The sequence below is a fragment of the Lepidothrix coronata genome, unplaced genomic scaffold (assembly GCF_001604755.1).
Source record: "Lepidothrix coronata isolate B3197 unplaced genomic scaffold, Lepidothrix_coronata-1.0 Scaffold48, whole genome shotgun sequence".
Lineage (NCBI taxonomy): Eukaryota > Metazoa > Chordata > Aves > Passeriformes > Pipridae > Lepidothrix > Lepidothrix coronata.
In genome coordinates, this window is record NW_016690228.1 from 554,728 (window position 1) to 578,703 (window position 23,976).

Genomic DNA, 23,976 nt, shown 5'->3' on the forward strand with positions numbered 1-23,976 from the left:
CCAGTAACTATCATAAATAAATCCTCTCTAGTTATTCAGCTGCATAGCTCAACTAATATTTCACACAATACCATCAGTATGAAAGCCCACCAATTCTCCAGCCTGCTAGTATTATTGGATTAAAGTTATTATGTTTGAAGGGAACTACAGCTTGCAGTTTGTTGTATCACTGGGGCTTCAATCTTTCCCTTCAGTCAGCAAACAGCTCTGCCACACATACCAAGGAACATTCATCTTTTGCAACAAAGCCATGTCCTTTATATAGTCTCGCATAGTAATCTCATATGATGTCAGAAGTGTGGCTTTATGTTTGGTGAATACTTTGTCTGGACAAATAGAAACCATAAAGCAATATGGAGAAACATTTAACCAAAGACAAATGACTTGTTGTGGATTTTTTTAGACTACTACTAATTATTTCCATGTTCTTTTCTTCCATGGCCCCAAAAGAGGAGTTTTAAATGATCTTATTAAGTTGATACATTTGTTCCCATAAGAAGGAAGTCAAAAACCACTGTTTCACATTTGCTGGTTTTCATTTTGTGGTTTCCAATTCCAGGGCTTCTTGCCGACTGTGGAGCACAAAGCCCCTCCTGCTTTCTCTTCCCTTCCTCTCAAACAAAATAGGGAAAAAAACAACCCATATCAAACCATTAAAATATATTTAACTTGTACTATCTTGCAAATCCTCCTCAATATTTCGAAACCTTTATAAAAATTTCAAGATTTTGTGCCTTTATTTGTTCTTTTCCAATAAGACCCTGAAGACAATACGTTGAAACATACAGTTATTTTTTTAACAACTCTCTGTTGTTATTGGTAAATATTTAAGCAATGTCTTATACCATATTTCATTCTGCCAACATGAACTGCCTGGCTTTTCCCATGGGGCTTACAGCCTTGAAAATGTACTCACCCACAAATGCTGGGGAAAAGGAAGGGAAATTAATATAATTGTTAAGTTAAAAAGTAAACATGGAAGATCAATATTGCTTACGGTATAGCTAGAATCCTTCAGCATGACTCACATTAATCCAATATGGGTCGTACACAGTACTTTCAGATGAAGAAGCTACAACATCTTGCAGTCCTACAGCAACTTTTATAGCATGTCCTTGAAGTGTCCTGTTCCTTTCATCACTGCTGAGAAAATATCACATTCCCTTTATATTTTCTACCCATAATCATAGGGTGAGCAGTGCTGAGAAAAAAAATGCAATCACAATAACAGAGGGAAAAAAACCATGATTCATAGGCATAGAAAGTAAATCACTTAGGAAAGCCTGTCTTGTCCTCCTCTTTATTTTGCTCATAGGTCAAACAATCTTAATGAAGCCTCCTCCACACTCGCTTTATTATTTGCTCTCATATCGAGCACAGTCTTTTCAAACTCCTTACTTCTATTTTTAAAAGCTATGTTGAAAGTCCTGTGTGGGTTATACTGGACAATTGCTGAAGACCTGCTACAATTACAAGTGTCAAAGCTAGAGGACAGCACTATGCTCTGCTCCGTGATTTACCTGCCAGTATTACATAAAGTTGCCAGTGGAAAGCTATGAATGATGATTACCCCCTCTGAGTGATCCACATCAGACAGGGAAAGGTGCTGCTAACTAACTGCCTAACTTCCCTCTAACTTTCAACATACAAATGAAGGTTGTTAGCTGCCTGAAATTTTATGTCTTCACCTGAATAAAGGTGATAAATTACCCTATTACATTTTCATATGCAAATTTGAAGCTGGATTGAAGTCAGGTCAAAAATCTGCTTCAGCAAATCTTCCTTGCTACATATTTAGCCAGGGGTCCTTATCCGGTAGGAGAAGCAGAGGATGAAAAGCCTTTGGTCAACGGTGAGGAAAGGGTGGAAAGGAGGAAGGAACAAAGGTGCATTTGCAGCACAGAGACATTTCTGCGCTACCTTAATCTGCCTTTCCTGGTTGCTAAGGTTTGTTACAACAAAGTAAACAGATATCAGCATGACAGCATCCAAAATACTTTCCTAGGATACCTGAACAGCCAAGCTAAAATCTTTGCCATTGAATCTTCATTGCTACCTGGAGGTCCTCAAACCAAATAGACAGCATTGCTGGCCTGGAGCAAGCTGTCTTTAAATGCACAGCAGAGATTCACAGTGCCTGGAAAGGGCCTTACCACATTTCCTCTGCCCTTTTTCTCCAGATCCTGGCAGACTCATTCCACCTGTTCTCCCTACTTTGCTCCACGCTACACTTTCAAATTTTTCCCTTAGTTTCTTTTTCCCTTTGAGTGACCTCTCTCTCTTTCTCTTCTGCTACTCTTCACACACAGCATAACTGTGATGAAGATGAAACAACCGCTGCATTTGAACATCATTTAAACCCATTCCCTCCTTCACTCTATTGACAAGGCTAAAGCCCAGTCCCACCTGCTTCCCACCACTTCAAATACTTGTTTCTCTCCTTTTAGATAAAAAAGTTCTCCCAGATGTAGTCTGAAATTACTGAGACACAAGTATTGACTGGGGAACCCACTTAGAGCCATATATAAACAGCACTAATAAGCAAAAAAATGTTGGATATTGAAATTTAAATCACTAACACTAATCAAGTCAGCTATTTTTTCTGACCACAGTGGAGATAATTCAGAAATCCCAAAAATAAGAGGTCAGTATTCAACTCTAACCAAGAAACAAATCTAGGTCAAATTCTATCCCGAAATAGCCATACCCATTCCCCACTGAGTTACAGTGTCTGGATGAAAAAATAACTCAAGTTTTAACCTTGTTTAACACTCTGAACAGGGGTAACCTAATAACAACCAGCAAGACCTTTTTGTCTGATGTCCAAAGAAAATGAGCAGAGGATTCTCTGCTAGACAACCTGTCTTTGTTCAACATCTTCTCCAGGGATGTTGAATCTCTTGGGCTTGTGCAAAGCACGTCAAGGAAGTCGTTTATACTAACCCAGAATATCTACAAAGTGAATGGACTCAGTAAAATCCCTAGCAGCTGAAGGTGAATGGCTTAAATGTATTCATTTCAGGTAGACCTGAAATTCTTATATAAGTTATAGTACTACAGTACTATTTTTTTCTTTAGTTTCCTTTCCTATTTATGGAACCATCTATTGACCAAGGGCATGCAAAATCCACTAAATTTTACTTTAGTTTTTTTTTCTGAAATATCTCTTTATTATAACAAAAAATCCCCTAACTGAATTTATCTGGCCTTTTTGGGAAGTTGATGTGAAACTAAAAGAACAACATGTCCTTCTACAGTATCTTCAGACATGTTCCTGAAGAACTGAGTTTCTTTGTGTCTTTTCAATCCATTTCCATCCTCAACACCAGAAAGAAACTCAAAATGATGATTTCTCCCTCCCAACCACTACTGAAAAAACCCAGTAATTTCACATATTTCTCTTTCAGACCAAAACCTTGCAACCTTTTCAGGACATGCAAAATACAGAAGTGACCTGATACAAACACATGACAGAACACTAATAACAGAGAGAGTTATGGTGGCAGCTTCTCAAACAGTATCAGTTATGTTAACCGAAACAGACCACTGTGGTAATCCTTCAGAATTCTGTTATAAAGCCTTATGGCATTTAAAACCATTTAAAGATATTTATTTCATGAAAACCAGAATACTTTCTATATTAGCCATGCAAAATTTCCAACAGCAATAGACAAGTAAAAGATCTGTTTTCTTTGAGCCTGTAAAAATCAGATGCCTTAAGGTAAATAATTGCAGGTCTTGGTTATTTGTTTTTTGGTTGTTTTTTTTTTCTTCACATCTTCCCATAATCTTGAATGAATATCTGCTTCATACTTCCCTGGAATTATGTTTCAAATAAACAGTGACAGCTCTTGCCAAGTCTTTCCAGACTATTAAGAATATACCAAGTACTTCTGGACTTCTTGTAGGATGACACGCCCAGCATCACCGAGGACTTGTATTGTTGCTCTGAGCGCATTTCCATCACCTGTGGAAAAGCTGTGCTTCTTTTTGGTATTTCTTTATTTGTCAAGTCCCTGCCTGTTCCATTCTTGGCAAGAAGAGTTTTACAGCACACAGGCTTTTGCAGACAGTATTCTTCTTAAAACTTACTTTCTGCTATATTTCAGAGTTTAAGCCATTTTCCAAACTCCTGCCATCAGCAGGGACTGCTTTAACAGTCAGCCTCTATTCACTTTGTAAAACAAGAATGTTTCCAGGAGCATGAAGGTTTGCCCAGAGTCCTACAGGCTCAACCCTTCTCAATCCTTGTTGAGATCTGCCACAATGTAATATGTCATTCCTGCCCAGTACTTCAGATTTCAATTGACAGAATAAAAGTTGTTTCAAGTTTGAAAAATATTTTAGCATGATTTTCCCCTTTATTTTTCTTTATTCTCCTTATGCACATTTAAGAAATTGTATTTCTTAGGTAGGGTGGGTCAAAGAAAACCTAGAAACCCAGCTTGTTTTCTGTAACTGCTTGCAGGCAGTGGGAACAGGTGCCAGTTGCATTTGTAAGTATTGTTATAGGCAGCAATAGGTTCAGCCACATCCAGTCAAAGCAAAAGCATTCTCAGAAGAAAGAACACTGGTTTTCCATCCTAAGAGAGATGCCAGTTCTCTGGTCTCCTTGCTACATAATGCTACTCCTGTCAGTTCTGATAGTTACAGGGTTCCACCCTTTTCCTTGAGCCATGGGTTCACGATTTCATTTCAATTTACTTGTGCTCTCTTCCTTAGAAGTATCATTAAAGAACATACGTAGGAGAAGCCCTATTTAAATCCATCTATGTTCAACAATGGCAATAAAATGTGATTGCATGGTTAAGCTTATAGAAAGCCAAGCACAAGACCTGGGCCAGTATTCTTTTAATCAAATAATTGCTATTCAGGCAAGACTTTCTGTGCAACAATTATTTCTTTTTAAAAGCCCCCAAAATACTTGAATGAACTCAAGCACATGAATGACTTTATTTAATTCCCAACATAAATAAATCTATATTATATTATAAATATATTGGAATATTTCTTAAGCTTTGTATATATTTTGTTTTCTAATCATACCACTAGAAAAATAATACTGCACTCCGGGATAGAAGAAAAAACACTGTTGGGAAGAAGCTTCTTCTTTAGCTTGCCAAGCAGCAGAAATGGCATACAGTGGGGTTGCTATACAACAAAATCAGTGGGATTTGGAGAGTGCTTTGCCATTTCCAAACTGTATAATGACTGTTCTGAACTGTGTTTTGCATGAGGAGGAGGATTTGAAGCGAAGCAGATGGCTACCTACAACAGTAAATATTGTGCTGCTGTTAGGGATGGGGTAGGAGGAGGGCAAGAACCTGAGGCCAGAGTATTTTGTTTCCCCACAACCATCTCAGAAGAGCACTTGCAGGAGGTAAAGACGGCTCTGCTGTGATACATTATCAGTCCACTGAAACTCTAGTCTCCAAAGGTTACCTTTTTTAAAAGTGGTAATAACTATATAGCTAGATTGATTTCTTGTTTTCCTTTGATGATTTCATCATCATAAAATTTCACACAGAGCGGTGCTACATGTGAAGGATCACCAAAGACTTTTGTATTGTTAAAATTCAGGTAATAAAGAGGAAAGAAAAGGAGAGAGAATGAAAAGGGAGGGGAGGGGGTGACGAGAAATTTGAAGTTATTTACTTGTTTTTACCAGGCTTGAATTACTTTCTGAGTATAAAGAAATCTACCATACCATCTAGATATGACAGTGTCTATGCTTCATCAAAATATTTTTAAACAGCAGACTCTTTTATCTATAGAATGGATCAAATTCTACTCACCGCGAGATAATTTCAGAAAGATTTTACACAAAGAGGAGGATTGCAGACCCCACAAAATACATTTTACCTGCTCCACTCACATTTCAAGTTACCTAGTCTAAATACTATCAGTAAAATCAAATACATTTACACAAACATATATATTTCATTTGCAAAGAAAGAATTGCACCAGTCCACTCTACCTACTGTATTCCCTGGCCAAATTCCACTAATTCTAACTTCCACCACCAAAATCCTGCCCTCACCAAAGGGAAGGACTGCAGACCTGGGAAATAATTTACAAAGACAGTCAACCATGCCATTGGCAGGAGGTGAGCTGCATGCTCTCCTCTTCTACCAACAAGCCAAAGGGGTTCTTCTATTTAATTAACGTGCACCCACTGTCATTTTTCTGGGATTGTGCCCATTTGTGCAGACCACTAAGATTACAGAATAGCACAGATGAATCCAGCAAAGTGCTCTTAACAGGCATTCGCTTGCCAAAAGAGAACTATCTATATTCTCAGTCAGAGTTAGGAGAAAGCATTTGTGTTTAAATGGGAAAATATATTAATAGCTTCCCTGTTTCTTCTCCTCTGCTGGCTAATGTACTCCAGAAAACAGATTTTGTTTCAAAAGAGTAGGAATATATCTGGAAGAGCTCATTGTTAAACTACTGGCTACATGCAGATAATACTGTCCTGGGGACAATTTTTTCCTGCTACTTTTAATGTGAAGTAGCATTTTCAAAATCATTTTGTCAGACAGTTCTTCCACACGTGAAGGCCTTGAATTTTGATGGCCCTGGAGTAACAGCAATATAGCCTGTGCTGTAAAGCAAGCTCTGCAAGACACTAAATGTCCTTGACATCCATTACTTAAAAGTACACCTTTCCTAGTAGGATTTAATACTAAAAATAATTCCTTTAGAAATGCAGAGGATCCAGCTGGAATGCAGAAATAATAATAGTAGTGATATTCACAATAATTCTAATAATGAGTAGTTTATTGAGCCTAGCAGAATTTAACCTTACAAAAGAAGATGTCTCGTATCTTGGTTTATGTAGCACAGTATCAACATTTCAGCCTGAAGTGGTCATTCAGTTTGACTAGAAGAGCATTGTAGGTACTTTCCAACCAAACCAGTCTATTCTAGTACATGAGTAGCCATCATTATCAGTGTTCCCATTTAAGAGACAGTGGAAAGTCAGGGGATGAATTGGTGGGAGGGCAAGGAACAAACATCCAAACATTTGAACTCTAGGCTTTAGCTGGTAGACCCATGTGCCTCCATACCAAAATGCAAGATTCTTAATGTTTTGAGCAGAAGCAAGGAAAGATGGCCTTAGCTGTAGTCCAAATCAGAAGGCAGTACAAAAGGAAGAACAGTGACAGAACCAGTGCTGCAAAATTGCCCTGGAGAAATCTTGGCCAAGAAAAAGAAAAATTAGGAGGCAGGAATCTGTGAACACAACGGATTAGTCTCATCGGATAAAGTATCACTGTCCGCAATAAACCCAGTTAGCTCAGGCTCCTTTCACACTCACCAGAGAGAAACTGGCACGCACTGATGTTCAGTGCTTGTACAAGTGCATGTTTGTTCATCCCAGGGCAGAAAATTTTCCTCCTAAAGGCATGTAAGAAACTTCATCACCTTTACAAGCAGACGCCTACATTCCTTCAAAGGGAAATCAGTACGGATCAGCTAAAATGCAGATGAAGATATACACCTCAAGAGTCAGCTAGGATATACAGCATGTCCTACTTGAAAACCAATGTTGCTATTTTGGAAATAACAATTATTCTATTAACTGACACATGGTAAAGATTGGCAAATGAGGCAAGAGTTCACAATTAATTTTTTTTACACATTCAGGTATGCAAATAGAACTAACTTACGTCATGTTGTTTCTGAGCTTTTGGAATTGTTTTGTTACTCTTCTGTTTTTGTATGCTCCCGTTGTGCATTGCATAAGTATCATTTACTCAGTGAGGAGAAGGCAGGGGAGAATGATAAACCTCCATTAAAATGGAAAACACAAGCCTGGAATACTTCATGTTAAGCATAGAGAGAAATTTGTTTTCTGATGAGAAATAAAACAGACCCTTGAACTTAAAAGTCAATGACAGAAAAAAACCCCATGCACATATGATTTTAGAGTAGTAAAAGAAAGTTACTCAGGAGTCAATAATTTTTCAAAAGGATTAACAGAGCATATGCACCATTACCCATAATGAGATAGGGTGAGTATAGAAAGCTCAATTTGCATGCTATTTAGATTCAACAGATAGTTAAACTGTTGATATCTAAAGTGCTGCTGTTGTGACAGTAAAGGTGGAGGTCCTGCACATCCTCTGAAAATTATTACAGTTTAGAAAAAATGGTCAAAATTGCAATCCTTTTGGTATCTGGTGGGATTTAAACTATACAATATGGATGGCTCTTCAGACAACTAAATTTCCTTTTTTTATCATCAGGGCACAGAGGTTGGCTAAAAAAGGCATCAAGGTAACTTTCTGAATTCAGATCTATCTGCCTCTGGGGTTCAACCAGGAATTTAATACCAGATGGAAAACAATAGGTAAGCATGAAAACTGAAGCAATTTATCACTGCTATCTTTTCAACAGATAACCATTTCTTTGTTTGAACAAACACACATTACAGTACATGAAAAGAAAACTGTTTTGAACAGCGCAGCTTCCATAGGGCTTCTACATAATGAAATTTCAGAAAACATTCAGTACAAAAGTTTTGGTGCACAAAGGAGATTATTAATTTTCCTTCTGCATGACAAATAGATAAATACCTCTATGCTAAACACAATTTTAAAGTACCATACGCTATTCAGGTTCATATTTTCAGTGCTTCAAAAAGCACGAAGAAATTGTAAAGCACTTACATTATTAATTTCTTGGCACATAAAGTTAAAAAAAGCCCAAACAATTCAATTGAAAACCAGTTTGGTTGATAGATAATAACAACTGTTTTTCTCTAGACTGCCACTTACAAACCCAACATTGATTCTGAAACAACCTGATTTCTTTCCATCTCATACATCAGTACAAGTCACAGTGATTGCTCATATCCTCTTGCTGCAACTTCACTGTCTTGTATTTGTCTGTCAGCAGCAGATGTATTGCAAATCTATGTTTCACTTTTGGTCATCTTAGTGATTGATTGATCAGAATTTACTGTATGGCTCTTTGGATGGTCAAGCCCCATCCTAACTACTTTGGCTCAGCAAAGCAAAGAATAAAGAGCTATACAGTCCTTTCTCCTTTCCAGATGAATATGAGGGTAAAGCACAATTCCAACCTACATACAAAATCCAGCAACCATGAATAATAAGAAGGAGAAATAAAGGTGATTGTATTTGTACCTATCAGATAAAATGAAGGAGATTTAATATATAGTCAGATGGGTTTTATAAGCTGATAAAGATGATTGGAATCTGGAAGTATTAGTATTAAAAGAAATAAATTACTGTGTGGGTTTTCTCTTGTTCTCTCTTCTATGTGATTAATTAAAGGCAGACAGATATCTATTGCATTCTGACATTTGTGCCAGATGTGACTGCTGATACACTGATCAAACAGTTTATCAAAATGGAGGGGAAAAAAGAAGCTTTAACTAGAATTGTAGTTTATTGCACATCAAAACCACTGTACCAAATGTTTATATAAATGTAACAAATCTGCAAAGAGATGGAAAGTGGGTTGCCCAATCAATCCTTTGCCTGCTACAGGTGGTAGCTATTGGAAAGAAAAGGAGAGGTGAGCTCTCTTAAGAGTATAGGCAAGCACATAAAATAAGGAAAAAGAGAACTAAAAGACTGTCTGTAGACAGTCTACCGGGAAAGAAGAAAAGTTAACAGAAAAGATCCTAAACGTTCTTCACTGTGTTGTTGAATCTTCAAGGAAATAAAAGAATTAACACAGGAACCAAGAGAATACCTTTCGGAGAAAGGATGGATTTTACAATGGGAAGAAAGCCCTAAGGAAGACTACTGCTAAATGTGGAAGCCAAATACAAATGAAGCTAAATCAGTGAGAGAAGAGAGAAGCTGCAGATACGCACAGTCTCTTCTCCACATTTTATTTCCACATTCTCAAAAGCAGGCTAGCAGCCCTTGCACATCTCATATTGTGCTAACTTCCCTTTTGCCCTGAGCCTCCAAAAATACTTCGCGCTGGTATTCAAACTTTAGGGTAGAAGTAGATCTCTGAAGACCATTCCTCTTCTAGTCCTTTAAAGAGTTCTTGAACACAGAACGAATTTTCTGCATGCTTCAGATCTTGTAAGGATTCATATTTGAGCTTTTAGGTTATGCCCTCCAGAACAGGCAGGATTCAAGAAACTCAACCCATGGGCTGGCAAATTTGTCATATACTTCCTGAGATATTCACAACTTACAAGTATGGTGGAGCGTACATTCTTCTATGGATGATAATGCCTTGTTCTTTTGGGAAAGTGAGGAGACAATTTTTGGCCTAACATGAGACAGCTCTGCACACCTGCCCAGGCAAAGCCTGGCACAATCCCAAACCAGCCTGCAAAGAGGCCAGAACACTGTCATAAAGAAGCTGTCATCAAAGAGCAATCTAGGAATGACAGGTGGATGGGTGAATGGATCAATCTATAGCTGGGTCCTACCCACAGTAGAAGCAAGAAGTTCTGAACATTTTTTTCCCTTTCAGATTTTCAAAAGGATAATGTAAAAATGTCTGCTGAACTGGAGGCAAGGAGAAGTGCAAGAAAGATGATGATGTGGCATAATGAGGTTACAGACCAGACAACAATAAGTTGCAGTGTAAGAAAGTTATATAACTATTTGCCAAGTTGCCTGCACTTTCTGTACAACTCAGAAAAAAATCTAGTCTCTACCAAGAGAGCATATTGCAGCAAGTCTCCTCACTGATTTAGGATGGTAGCATTTACCTTTCCTTATAAGCCATCAGAGAGACAACTGCATGTTGTGTAAATACAGTTGGGACATGAATTAATTTCAAACCTATCACATAATCTGATGAGATTTCCCTTGAGATCTCCTAACATTTGCAGCACTGTGAGCCATTATTTCCATACTTATTGGAAGTAACTTCTGAGCCCAGGCAAGGCACAATATTCCCACTGAGAATTGTCATGACAGGAGTGGAATTAATTCATATTGTCACTATACATATCCAGGGTCTTTTTGCCATAATTACCATGTACCCCAAAATATGTTTAAATCCATGATGATACAGTATACCATATAACAGTATCATTCGGGGCATTGTAAATTTGGACATACATTCCTTTTTCCATATAAAGTACACAAGCCACATTTCATCTGTATTTACATAAGCCTGATGCAACTTGATCATCTTCAGTGCTGGAGCTCCTGGCTTGTACCAGTGTGGAATCAGAACTGAATCTGTGACATAACAGAAGTACTCAAAATCCTTTTAGGGTGAAATTTATTAAGGAGCTAGACCTTAATCACAATGAGCTGTGATGCTGGTTGTCATATTTTAGAGGGTGAGCAAGAAGAAGCTTTTTTTTTTAATTGCAGTTAAATTAATTCACTCTTACCATGGAGTTATTTAGCTATTTTAAGCATTCTCCAGGTGGTTGCTGTTACCAGATGTGGACAGATCCCTTTGAGTTTCACTATAAAATCAGCCATGCTGAAGTCTTTGGATGTATTGAAGACTCACCTATGTTAAGACAATTTTTTATTTCCAAGCCATTCTCCAGCAAACTTTTACCAAATACTTCTGAGTTATTTTTGCAAGCAAATTTTCTCCATTTATAGTGGAGCTGTTCTTACCTGATTCATACAAGCATGCTTGTAACACTGCAATTTGTCACCACGGAAACAACTGTTCGGTCACCATAGATGATGTCACTGCATGAATCAGGTAAGAAAATCATGGAAATTATTTTTAAAAACCCAAAAAACATCAAGTAAACAGCCTTCTAAACAAATTCAGTAACAATTTATAATAACCCAGAAAGAAATTCAATTGAAGGTGATGCTTTAAATTCAGTTTTCAAAATTTTTCAGTGTTTTTTAACCTTTTATATTTCTCTGTGGGTAGTAGCCACTGAGTAAAGTCCTGTAAAATGGGTTCTAGCAACCCCATCTCATAACCAGCACCACATCTCACAATGAGATTGCTGCAGCTTCAAACCTGTCTTTCCCAGAACTTTCATAGGAAGCTGAGACACAGCAGTCTTCTCCCTAAGGGCATGCTGAGACCTGACTTGTCCACTTAATTAGCCACTTAACCATTCTAGCTGAAAACGCAGCTGTCTGCAAACAGCCTACCACTGCCCAGCAGCTTTAAATATTATATATCTGTATCTTTATCTATCTCCATTTTCCTGACAGAAATAACCGAAGGCCAGAAATCTTTTCAGCTGTTGTACCCTACACACGTGAATGCTACAGTGATGTCTATTTTATGGATCAATGTTGATTTTCATCCAGGATCCTGTAAAGCTTTGAGGCAAAAACCTTGGAAAGAGTGATACTACTTCATAATCCAGGGCAACCTTTTGGAAATTTACCTGTAACTCAAGTACAAATTCAGAATAACCACATTTTTATTTAAATAATATATTTCTGTATTTAGTAGGCAAGTAGATAAACTCATTTATGGTTCTGGCTAAATTTCTTATAGCTACTGGTAACATACAGCTAAAAATGCAATTTCAAGGTGATTCTAACTTTAGAAATAATAATAAATCATATTTACCATATCAGTCTTAAAGCTTTATAATTTCGTCACATTTTGCATGAAAAGATAAACTCAACTTTATTTCTAAAATTGTATCATTGATGCTGACTTAAAAGTAGCCACTTTCATCACTATCACACATGAAATCTCTGGGGGATTAAACTTTAGGAAACACTTTCACAAAAAGGAATCGCATCTTTTACAGCCTTACTAATTAAATGTAATTAATTTACTAGCACCCCGGAATTGCAGATACTAAAAAAATTATAAAATCCTCAATCATTTTTGCTTTGCACATGATTAATGCTACAATCACTCTTTTTAGTGAAAATACAGAGGAAATAATATTACGTGACAGCAAAGTTCATCACAGAAGGTCAACTGAGATTGGTGGGATTCATTAGCATGTATGTGACTGGTAAATAGTTGAGTTAATTATAGGTTGAGTGACATATTTAGAAAACTATGAATCACCTTATTTTGTGAATTTAATCAACCTTTGCTCTTCCCTGGATAATTCAGTGTACATCTGCAATATTAAGATGGAACTGAAGCTTCACTCTGCAGCCCTCTGAAATGCCAGTGGTTTGCAAAATTTCAAAACCATCAACTACATTAAATACTGTCCTTCAGCAGCAAGGAATTCACCACAAATAAAGTATCATACCTATAGAAAAAAAAATTAGAAATATAAATAAATAAATAAATAAATAAATAACCCAAGAAGCTGAAGAGGATACTTTCTTCAACTGAAGTTTCAGACAGATTTATGCTGAAATATTAATTTGCTTTGTTTCTAAGAATAAAAAAGCTAAAGTATACAAGATACCAATGCAGAAAGTCTATTTCTAAGGAAACTTTCAAAAAAAACCAGCTCCTGTTTGAAAAATTTAGTCAATCCTCAAATGCTTCTTGGTGTTCCTTAGTCCAATTAAATCCCATTACAAAACAAAAAATTGTACTGCATGTTCCAGCTTCGGCTCTGAAAAATGCCACTTTCAAAGGCAGGAAACATCTTTTTTTCAAAACTTAGCTTTATTTGGAAGTAACAATTCCTAGCTAATTTGAGCTATTCATTTATTTTTCATCATATGCCTTCTGATCTATTAGCACAAAGTTTTTCTTCATTTCTGAAAGACATTCTATTAGCACTTGTTTTGATATTGAACATGACAATATTTAGGTAACACAGTGGGCTTTTCTATGTAAAATTTAAGCTGTGAAGATACGCACTTGCGAAAAGGCCAATTACTCTTCAGTTTCATATTTTGAATATGCAAACAAGTTGCTTGTGGATTACTGGCAGCTACAGCTCAGGCTCTGACACTGAACTGTTATTAATACACAAAGCAATTAATGTAATTATAAATATGGGGAAAATATCAACACTATTTGTGTTAGTTAGTTACTAGAAGGTAAAATACTTTGTCAGCTGTAATACAATACAAATTGTTGTAAATTGTTCAGTACAATTATAATACACATATATTCAAAGCACTACAGTTTATTATCTAGGTCTGTCCTCCTGGGATCAATTTATGATACTTTATGCTGGGTAGTTTGTCTTGACAAAATAAGGATACTTTGTTCACGTGTTGCTACATTTGGCTATCACACACTTAATGTGTCTGTAGGATTACAGACCCAACCATTGCATCGTGAGTCTGGATACACATTGCTGGGATGCACAGAGATGGGAAGCAGAAGGCACTATTAGTGTCTATACAGAGAGCACCACATGAGTGTGCATCTGCCTCTCCAATTTGGAAACACTTTCCTCAAGCAAATGCAGGAAAAAAGCATAACAGGATCAACAGTAGGTGGTATCCATTTCTTCACTGTTGGCATTGGTTTCTTAAGTGTTCAAACTAAAAATCCCACTTGGACATTTACTGTCTTCACCCCATGCATGCAGGAGATGTAGTGACAGGCAGTGACTCTGCCATGGAGGCTCGGGAGATCTACAGAAAAGATCCCTGCAGACAACAGCCAGCTAGGCAACTAATGCAACATGGACAAAACACACATCATAAGGGGACCGCTGCTTTCTTCCATATTCAAATTCATCAATCCATTTAAGCAGAAAAAGTGCCTTCATTTTCCTTCATTTTCTTGCACTTGAGCTTAAACTTGTGTTCAAACTGGTATTATAAACAGTAACAAATCTTAAACAAGTCCGTTTCAAAGCTCCTCATTAGTGCTTTATTTTTTAAGCCTGACAGTTGTGTAACATGTTATTGACATCCTCAACTAATAACACCATGTGTTACACACCGTGTTCAGCAGCTTGACTCAGCCAAGGTCGGTCCATTTAATTAGAAGAAGTTGCTCCCAGGTTCCCAGGTATCAAAGTGGCATCCTTGTAAATACACATTTACACACAGGTAAATACTTCCTAGCTCTGCAAAGTGAGACAAACAGTTGCAACAATACGCCAATTCAGAAAAGTGAAATAGCTTTAATGCGTAACTTAGCGTAACTTTGATAAATACAAGGGACAACAGCCGAGGTGCATATAACTAAATACAACACAGTGCCTAGATGGGGAAGCAAATTAAAAATGAACAGGGAATTGCTAAAAGCTGACACTTTCCCAAATCAAACCAAATTGCTACTGCTGAGTTCATACTGACTGATGTACAGTCCTGCTTTATTTCCCATGCTCCATGTGGCTGATTCAAAGCTCACTGAGAGCAATACTGTCCTTTTTGGATGCAGCCTCAAGTAAGAGCAAGAACAGACAAAACAACTCAGTTTAATTAACTAAAACAATTCTGTTTAATATCATTACCAATGGTCTGGATGAGGGGATTGAGTGCACCCTCAGTCGGTTTGCAGAGGATACCAAGTTTGGTGGGAGTGTTGATCTGCTGGAGGAGATGAAGGCTCTGCCAAGAGATCCAGACAGGTTGGATCAATAGGCCATGGACAATTGCATGAGGTTCAACAAGGCCAAGTGCTGGGTCCTTGTCACAACAACCCCATGCAGTGCTACAGGCTGGGGAAGAGTGGCTGGAAAGCTGCCTGATGGAAAAGGACTTCGGGGTGCTGGTTGACAGCTTCTGAACACGAGCCAGCAGTGTCTGGAGAGACTTTTCTATGAAATAGTGGAACGATAAGGGAGGAGTCCTTCCCTACTGGTGTTATGGTTACAAGTCAGGAAAGAGAGCTATAGTGATGAATATTCATACCATTATGTCATCTGAAGCAGGGGGGCACCCCGCTCAGCACAGAGAGTTGGAAGGGGCAGGGTTTTGCCGCATGTAAAAGTTGTTCCGAGGTCTCAACCACCAATGGAAACCGTCCCTGCCTCGCAGGGACAGCAGCAAAGCTGGGAGATGCTGCCTCACCCCCACGGCCTGCCCAGGACAGCCACTGGAGCACTGCCACCACCCACTCGTCACACAGAACCACTGCCTGTGCCAGAACCCCTGCCAGTGCTGGGACCACTGAATCAGAGAAATCGAAAGTGAAATGAATCGCTACCACCTACAGCCCAGCCAAGCCAAGCGGGACAACACATGGCAGGGAACAAAGAGATTCCAAACTGGCACCACCACTGCAGTTAAAACCAGAACTAACCGGGTGGCGTGTAGCGGCCAGTTTGGTAGTGTGGCTCCTTGTGAGCAGTGCAGTTTTCCTGGGTTTTTGCTTTTGCCCCTGTTCTCTCATTGTTTTCTTTTGTTTTGTTGGGCAAACGGGGGGGGGTGGCAGGGAGGACCCTCTGCCATGCTTTTCCCCCTTTGTTCCCGGGGGATCACGTGAAGCAGAGAACTCCCTTTTCTGTGGGTAAGCCATTTCCCTTATATCCTTGTGGTGCTGCTGGTTTTCCTTGTTAGTAAACCATTATTTTTTTTCTTATAACATCCTCGCATTTTTTGTCTATCTCACAAGGGGAATAAAAAGGGAAGGGAGTTCATTTTATTGGAGTTCCTGTCCCAGTAATTGTTTATAAAGCAAGCCAACTGGTTACAGAATAGAAGAAGATCCATGCATGACTTTTTCCTGGTAACAATACTAAGCACAAAGGCAGTTTGAAAGTGTTTTTGAAGAGGTAAAATATTTATGTTTTTCAATAAAGCTCAATTCAGAATGCAGACAATTCAGTCGGTACCTATAAGTTCTTTGTCTGATCAGAATACGCTCTTTTTCTTTAAGGAAGACTATTTTGCTTAGTTGGTATAGAATATGTATTCAGTATCCTCCTTCCAGGTGTCACTTCTCAACATGGTGTAAGTCAGTCTGCACTTCTGGAAGGGTCTTGTGAGTCGTACACATCTACAAGACTACCAGCCACCTTCCTGGCCCCTACATCAGGTCATGCAACATACTGGGTGACCCAACCGCAGAGGACAATCAAGGGACTGCCTCCACAATAGGTGACTACTGCCTGCTGTCAATTGACAGCAATGCCCTTGCAGCAGTGCTGAAGAGCTCCATGCCCTATGACAAGGCTTTGTTCCATGGACAGAGGAGGCACAAGCCTTCCAACTGAACTTCCCAGTTTTTGGCTGTTTGTCACCATTTAACATTACTTTCTGTGTTTAATGTTTCAGATTTGGGTGTAGTTTAAAAAAAAAAAGGTTAGAGTATGCCAGTTATTCCTCCAAGGTTCCAGAACACAAACTTTGCAGTTCTTCTGCCGTTTGGCATAGTCTGCTGCAGATGGAAGACAGATATCTGTCTGCCAACGTTTAAAGAGGACCAGATTTTTTTGTTTAGAAATTTTAGCTGTTTAGCACTTGCAACCGTGCAATCAGCCAGACCAACCCTTCCCTCAGTAACAAGTGCATACACAAACAAACAAGGGAGACCACTGCCTGCACAGGATTCACGCATGCAGAGATGTCTGGGCTGAATTGGGACTGTCTTGATGGTTACTTTTGGAAAGGAAGGGGTCAAATTTTCTAACCTGGCTTGAAAAGCTCTGAAACTCACATACCTTTCTACCATTTACTGAAAAGGAAGGAAAACAAAGTTGTCCAGTAGCCTTTTCAGCTAATGTCAGACAGGAAGGTTTGCTAATTCTGAGTCCTTCCAAGCCAAACATCTGAGGAAAGTTCTTGAATTGGTGCATGCTCTTGCTAAATCAGCTGTGCTCCTTTGCCCACTGACGGCTGCCGACTTAGACCGACCTCAAATACTCCAGCTTCCTCCCCCACAGTGTTACAGTTGCTCTCTGCTATCACACCTAATTTTTCACAAAAGTTTCTGCACCTTCCAGGCTTGTCACAAAAGCCCTTCGAGCATAAGTTGGAGCCAACTTGACACAACAGATTTTGTTTTTCTCTTGGAGACACACATATGCCACAAAGACTGCAGTTCATCACCTACACACTTCAAACACTCCTGAGCACACCCAAGTGGGATAGCACTTTCTCTTTTGTCACCCTTTTTTTTTCCTTTTAAAGTAAAAAGTTGCTTAAAGCAAGTCTGTTTGAGGTTAAGTTCCTAATTTATGCTCAGTGAGCTGTCTTGCCCTGTGTCCAAAACTGGCACAGAACCATTGCAACTTTTCCTGAAACCCTGTGCACAGCCTGGGAAATGAAGCTGCTTCTTCTGCTCTAATATCCCTTGAGCCGGAATAATTCAGCGCTTCAAGATTTCTTCCTTATGCAGAAGGGTGGTGCCTGCATGACTGTGTGCATGCAGGGCAAAGTTTCCAGAAGCAATGGAAAGTAAGCCATGCCACAAAAGTCCTACAGTGCTTACTCCTTTCTTCCTTTCTGCATGACATCTTGTGAAAAATTCAGGGAGGAAAACAAATGCTGACAACTGACAGGCACTGGGCAGTGTCTTGAGGAAAGCAGGGAAATGCGCTACTCTACGGACAAGGGCATGGCTGGTGGGAGGAGAGCAGCCAGACGTCTGGTTTGCTCCCAGCTGGGAATTAAGAAGTCACAGGTGAATCAAGGCCACGTGCCCTACTAATAGCAGCAGCTTCCAGCTCAAAATAAGAAGCAGGTTCACACATTTGTTCTCCAGTTGGGTTCAGACATAAGCTGCAACACAGATGTTCACAGGGCACAAAGGGGACACCCAGCAGAGCTGGCTGCAAAAGAAAATTTACAGGAATGGCAGCAAGTTGCCTTTTACAGCAGGCTCTCTAGAGAAGCACTAAAAGGGAAGCTCATTCTGCTATGATTTTTTTTTCTAAAGCTCTTCCTTGTGTAAGGTCTCACTGCTGCCCATCTCCAGAGACTGCAAATGAATTAAGAAGAGGAAAAAGCAAAAAACATGGAAAAGCAAAATAAAGAAGCAAAGGAGAAAACAAAGCAGAACAAATGAAACTGAAGAAATGTACCACAAAGGGGAATAGATTAAAAGTAGAGTAGTAAGGGCATATCAATAGATATGAGAAATATTAGGAAAACGCAAATATCGGAAACACTGAGACCTTTTGCACACACTCAGAAAGAATGATTAGATGTAGAATCCTCTAACAGGCCTGAACACAGGTCTGAACATCAAAGAGATCTAGTAGTAGGGCATTAAGTAATCCAGGCAGGTACCTGACCCCATACATAAAACTGAGACAATGGTTCTTCTCCAGCTTTTGCCAGGTATCTTGGGACCTACAAGTGAAGCACACTATGTAGGTATGCTGCTTTCAAATTCTTACAGAATAAGCGACTTGCTGCAAAAAAACATTTCTGTGGAAGAGTCCTCTACACTGAAAACTGCTTCTGGATTTTATTCATAAGAATTCAACCTCTTCCCAGCTGTAAATCTCTTCAAAGTTTCTCATACCGATCAAGGTAAGTTCAACTGTTACATTCATGTATTCAAGAAACATTTTACTCCTTTGAGCTGAGACTCAAAAAAAATTGTCTTGGTCTATAAACTCTTTGGAAACAAGAAAAATTTCTAAATCTTCTCTCATTTATCCTTCTCCATTGCTAGGAGCTCAGCAGAGTTTCAAGTACTATAAACTGTGATCCGACTTTTAAAAATTACATCACCTAAAAATTGCTTTGCTATATGCTAGAATGTATTTTCTGAAATTGCCTGAATATTTTCTGTAATGACTGACGTGAGATACGAGTTTCACTGAAACACCTGAGAAAATTTCCAGGAACTTCAATGTACCCAAGTTTTCAACTTTTATGGCCATCTTCTTCCCAGGATTTAGTTGCATTCGTACCTTTTCTACCTTCAGCAGTTGCAAAGAAAACCAAAGCAAACACAGACGTAAAGCTAGAAGAAGCACAGCCTCAAGTATGGAGGGATCAAGACTAGAGCTACCTCTTCCGACTCACTGATTTTACCTTCAAAACTTCTACCTGCTCATGGAGACTCACCTTTTTGCTCATCTGAAGTTATTTGTGGGTTTGGCTACACATTTATTTCTGAGTAACTGTGAACATCAGACCCTTCTGAATTTCTGCCCGACAAAAACCATTTGTGCTATTGAGAATTCAGCCTACAAAGATCCATCATTCTTTCCTATTCATGGCAACTGAGATCTATCAAGAGCTTTAAGAAGTTCAGCATTAAACTGTCAACAAAACTCACACACTCCCAATCATCAAACATGAATGTATCCATTACACTTACCTATTTATTGCAGATACTTTCCAAGTTTCAAGAAGCACATAAGAATGGCTTCAAGTTCAGAATCCAAGATCTGAAAAACAGATTATATATATATATATATTTAAAGTCATTAAAAGTATATGGCTTAAGTATATAAAATTAAAAAAAATATTGTGCAAAATTTCTATTTAGAAATGAGTCTATGAACTAGTACTTCTGAAGTTGTGCATCACCTGAGAAATGTTCTGGGTGATAACAATGATGGTATGATAATTTACAGTGTATTTAAAGTATATAATATTGTATAGATTCTTAAGCAACTTCTACACACAAGTTCAAAACAAGTAGAAAACTGAAAAAAAAATCAAATTTTCAATTGGCAATTTTGCTACAATTACTTGCAATGAAAAAACAATACCAACATATTGAATATGAAAAAATGCCATTGGCACATCAGAAAATATAAATTATTTAGGAAACCACAAGCATTCTTATATACATTTAAGCAATATTCTGCCTTTAACTTGGAGCAAGACAGTGGCATGAATAGGGAAACCACATGAAAAATCAAGAGCATCATTGTGTGCATTACTTCTTTACTGTCTAAAAATGCTGAACATAGAAGTTCTGTTACAGGTGTGAAATTCTGGATGCACATTCTTGTAAGGATACATATAACATCTAATCACAATTAGTCTCAGAGTCTCTGTAAATTTTCCTGGTGATTCTCACGCAGTGACCCTGAGCGCAATGCATGTGATAAATCTAATGTGCTTAAGAAAGCAAAAGGGAGGAGGAAGATGCACTGGTAGAAAGAAACAGGCTCAGCAGACCAAGGAAAGACACAAAGGAGAAAGAAAAAAAAAAAAACAAAAAAAGGAAGAAAGTTCATGTGTCCAAATGCACTTGGTCCAATCTCTGTTCTGGATAATCACCATTATGAGTACATGCTGTACTGAGTATTTCTGCGGCATCATTAACATCTTTGCAGTCTGCAACAAGAAACACCATTTCACACAAGGCTGCTATGCAGTCCCAGCTCTTAAATATAATTAAGAGTCTACATTAGAAAAAGTCTTGTCTCTTTTCTTTCCCCCCAAGTTTTGCCTGAGCTTTCCCCAGCAGCTGCAATACTGGTACCCACCACATGATTCCCAGTGAAGGCAAAGAGAATCAGTTACAGAACACTCTATATCCACTATGCATCAATGGTCACCTGGCTGGGAGCACCTCTGTGCCCCAGCTGAAGAGCAGGCATTTTCTCCTCCAGAGGCTTGGACGACCGAAGGAGTCCTAGACTCCCTCTGTTCCCTTCTGTGAGCTGGTAATTTTCAAGCAGAGAGATGAAATGTAAATATCAGCATGGATAATTATTTCACGACTCATTTTTTGCAAGATAATCAGACAGAAAAGATAAGACTCACTCTGAAAAACAGAAGCAGTAGAAATTTTTATCCAGCAACAGCATGAAAGATTCTGCCAATTCTTCTTACAAAAGCAACAGTTCATTGATTTGTAGCTGCTGCCTACTTTCGTGTGCAAGAACAACAACAGAAATCCCTCACTGGTCTTCTCTACATATTTTCAGGCAATCGCTACAAACATGACAACTTCTAGGATTATTTATTCTATGCACTATGTTTCCATTCCTGCTGTCGATGTCAACTGCAGACAAGCCAGGCTCAGAAGCTCAGATTCAACCACAAAGCCACGAGTAACACCACTACATCTCCACCCTTTGCATCTCCTACTCAGTTTCCCAAAAGGGATTTCCACAATAATGTATAGAGTAGTCACAAAGAGAATGTCATTAAAGTTAATGTGAAAATCAGCCAAATACCACTTAAAAAGGAGTGGGAGCTATTTACTAGATAATACCAATAAAAATCTGCAAGATCAGAAGGTGGCCTGAAGTTTTCCCTTTATTTTCTACAGTAATGTCCTCCAGTTTCTCTACATATACTTCTTCATCAGTTAGCCTGGTAACCCCTTTTCCCCATAGAATCACAGAATCACACAAAATCTCCAGTTGGAAAGCACCCACAAGAATCATTGAGTCCAACTCTCTGCTCCTCGCAGGACTACCTAAATCTAGACCAAACAACTAGGAATGCTGTACGGACACTACTTGAATTTTGACAGGCTTGGTGCTGTGACCACTTCCCTGGGGTCCTGTTCCAGCGACTGACCACCCACTCAGTGAAGAACCTTTTCCTAAGGTCCAATCTGAACTTCCCTGGATGCAACTTCATTCCATGTCCTTGTGTCCTGCCACTGGTCACCAGAGAGAGGAGATCAGCACCTCCACCTCCACTGTCTCTCTTGAGACATTCCCTAAGCTATGCTTTCCGTTTTACTTATTGCCTTCATTACTTACTCAATTCATGGCTGCCCATTTTACCTTCACTTGCAAGGCCTCTACAGTCGACTACAACCACTCATCTTACCACACCTTGACATGAATTACCACTCATCAGATGAAGCACATTAACCACCTAAATGCATGCTATTCCCTGGCTGTAACATCTTCAGCCAAGTGACCTTCATGACAGGTAATAGATTCCAGGGACTGAACTGTCAGGTCCAGCAAAACTTGTGTCTTAAAGGTAACCTTCAAACACTGACCGGGTGTAAAATTCTACTAATTCGATAACGCATGAAATTATATTGCTCAAAGACACATCTCAAGGGATTGTTGACCTGAGAATATTTACAGAGAAATGTTACAAATTATTGCATGGCTGAGATAGCTCTGTGACAGAACATTTGCAACCAAAGATAAGAACAATTGTTTGTAAGTACAAGCACACAATTTGCTGTGCATAATATTAGCAGTGTTCATTTTAGAAATGACCACCCACCTGACTGTCCTAAAAAAACCCCCTAGAGTTGCTAGAAGATGCCAGGGAAAGTTTTCACTTGTAGCTGACTTTCTATCTTTAATAACACCAGCTGTCGCTTTTACAAACACATCATGCCCTTCACAGTTACCCCATATTCTGCAAACATGAAAAAAAACCCAAACTCTCCGACAGTTACTAACATCTGCTTCATTTACTGGTTCTGACAAACTGAAGGACATAGGCATGATTTAACAGATTGCTCCTCGCAAAGAAACCATGCAGTCCACAAAAGGATTCATCAAATGCCCCTGTCAGAGAGCTTTACAAAGTGTAGCTTAATGAATGCATGCAAATTACTGTAATATATAAATGCCTGATACCACTTCAACAAGTAATGTGCTTATGAAATCTATGGAGAATGGTAAGATAGATCAATCTAATTTGTCTTTGAAATAAAGTGATTTGGTTTCCTCCAGGTAATTTCAATCTCTCTTTTTTTTTAATGCCTTGAAGCATGCATTATATACAATGAACCATTGCTTCAGACCCTAGAAGATGTGATTATTCAATAGAAAAAGCATTCAGCAACAGACAAACTGGAAGCACACTGGTACACTTCAATATTTTCCTTCAATGTTTTGACATGCTGGCATTTTTAAAAAATTGTTTTTTCCAAGCCTTGCTGCATTTAAACAGCCCCTATTTTTTTTGCCATTGCTTGATGTGAGGTTGAAGCCTGACTGTAAGTCAGGCTGATATTTACAGCATGAGGAAATGCTCAGATATGAAAGCACATCAGAAAATAACATGCATCCAGGATGATCACTGCTGCTGCTGTTTTCAACATTATTGATCTAGAAATCTGATCTTTTTTTTTTTCCATCAAGATAAGGAAAGCATAGCTTATGAGCTAAAATGATTTTCGATGAACAAAAAATCAACATTTTCTAGAGCTCTATTCCCCCTGAGAACTGAAAGTTCTTTTTGCTGACTTGAAAAAAAAAAAACAAAACCAAAATTCTTTTCAGTGTTTTGTCAAAGAAACTAAACCCCACAATCACCCTTTAAGAATTTGTGTATCAGGATTTCTCTAGTT

At 38.6% G+C, this 23,976-nt stretch overlaps 1 protein-coding gene across 6 annotated transcripts in view; it reads right to left on the bottom strand.

Moving 5' to 3' along the window:
- Positions 1–23,976, bottom strand: part of ENOX1 (ecto-NOX disulfide-thiol exchanger 1) — a 365,499-nt gene that overhangs the window by 267,608 nt on the left and 73,915 nt on the right. For 5 of the 6 annotated variants that reach the window (XM_017815136.1, XM_017815141.1, XM_017815140.1 and 2 more), the window contains exon 2: positions 20,059–20,128. The gene's annotated coding sequence lies outside the window, so the exon portion shown is untranslated. Of the gene's footprint in view, positions 1–11,588; positions 11,667–20,058; positions 20,129–23,976 lie in introns of all 6 variants that reach the window. The other variant, XM_017815135.1, reaches the window with a different exon arrangement.